This window comes from Saccopteryx bilineata, chromosome 4, assembly GCF_036850765.1.
Source record: "Saccopteryx bilineata isolate mSacBil1 chromosome 4, mSacBil1_pri_phased_curated, whole genome shotgun sequence".
Classification (NCBI taxonomy): Eukaryota; Metazoa; Chordata; class Mammalia; order Chiroptera; family Emballonuridae; genus Saccopteryx; species Saccopteryx bilineata.
Window position 1 is genome coordinate 124,726,701 of NC_089493.1, and position 1,661 is coordinate 124,728,361.

Sequence of the window (1,661 nt, forward strand, 5' to 3'; positions counted from 1 at the left end):
TTTTATAACCAAGAATTTACAGAAGAAGCCACATTGAGACTGATAGGACACTTGCACATATGAAAAGGGCTAGCTCTGCTACCATGTCCAGAAGGATATCTCAACTGTGGGGGTTTCCCCATGAAAAGCATGGGGTTTTAACCTCACACCAGGCTCCAGCTCAGAGCTCCAGAGCCAGGATGAGGCCCCCAAATAACAACTGGCTGTAAAAAGCAGTGGGGATTCTGTTTACCAGGGAGAGACAAGAATTTGCTAGAGACACAGGCACCCTCTTAATGGGCCAATGCAGAAGATCTCATTCACAGCCACGCCCTCTGGACTCCAGGGAAGGGAGAGCAGAGTGGACTAGAATTGTGCAAGTAGAGTCTGGGTTTGTGGCTCTGAACAGAGAGCTGAGGAGATAGTTGCCAGGAGCCAGGACCTACTGCACCATAAATGCCATCTTTCTTTTTTTTTTTTTTTTTTTTAATTTTTTAAATTTTATTTATTCATTTTAGAGAGGAGAGAGAAAGGGAGAAAGAGAGACAGAGAGGGAGAGAGAGAGGAGAGAGAGACAGAGAGAGAAGGTGGAGAGGAGCTGGAAGCATCAACTCCCATATGTGCCTTGACCTGGCAAGCCCAGGGTTTCGAACCGGCGACCTCAGCATTTCCAAGTCGACGCTTTATCCACTGCGCCACCACAGGTCAGGCAAATGCCATCTTTCTTAGGTGGAGCTAAGCCCTACACATGGCACCAGCCTGGGGGAAAGCAACAGTCCCACCTTCCGGGCTCCCTCTTGTCCTTCTCTGAGGAGCTCATGCCCTGCTGAGGAGTCAGCTGCCAGAGCAAGGGTAAAGAGAACTGGACAGTCTCAGAGGTTGTTAGTGACTGAGTTATGGGGGAGGGAGTCATCTCCCCCAACTTTTCCTGACTGGTCCCTCCCTGTCATGGGATATCCACTAACCCCACCCCCTGGGCTCTCAGTGGCTCCACCCTCTCAATTATTGGTGGCTCCACCTTACTGTCCCAGCCAAATCTGGGACAAATGGGAGAAAGTTTTTCCTCACTTGTCCAACTGGTGCAGAGCCTTACCTTCACACGGCCAAATCTTGGTCTATTAGAGTCTGATAAACTCTGCTGACCTCCCAAGTGAGCACCCAGTAGGTGGCAGCTAGACTTGGTATAAACTGGGACATTTGCTGAGTGGTCTCACACCCAGCACTGGTGCCAAGTTTGAAACTGTATCAATCTGGTGAACACAATTCATTCTTACCTTGTGACTACCTAATTCAACTCAAGTACTATTAGAGGCTCTTTCAGTGAGTGAGCCTAATAGGCAGCTGAAAGGTGAAAGCGGGCCGTGACAAATCTCAGTGTTCCTTGAGACTTCTGCTGACCTTGCCCCCAAGCCTGGTGCTGGTGGAAGCCAGCCTTGTGTATAGCTTGATCCTTCTCGCACACACCCAGGCCCAGGAGAGGCAGCCACAAACTGTGGATTGCTTTGTAGCTCCAAACATGTTGCCCAGGGCCAGACACAGGCTGTATCTGACATTGGCTTGCAATGAAGTTCCTCCCAAGAGGCCCCAGAATCAACACACCCAGTTGGAAACCTCAGACAACATCTGAGCAGGATCTAATTAGTTTCATAAGTGGCATATCCAAACGGAGATCTCAGCAGGCA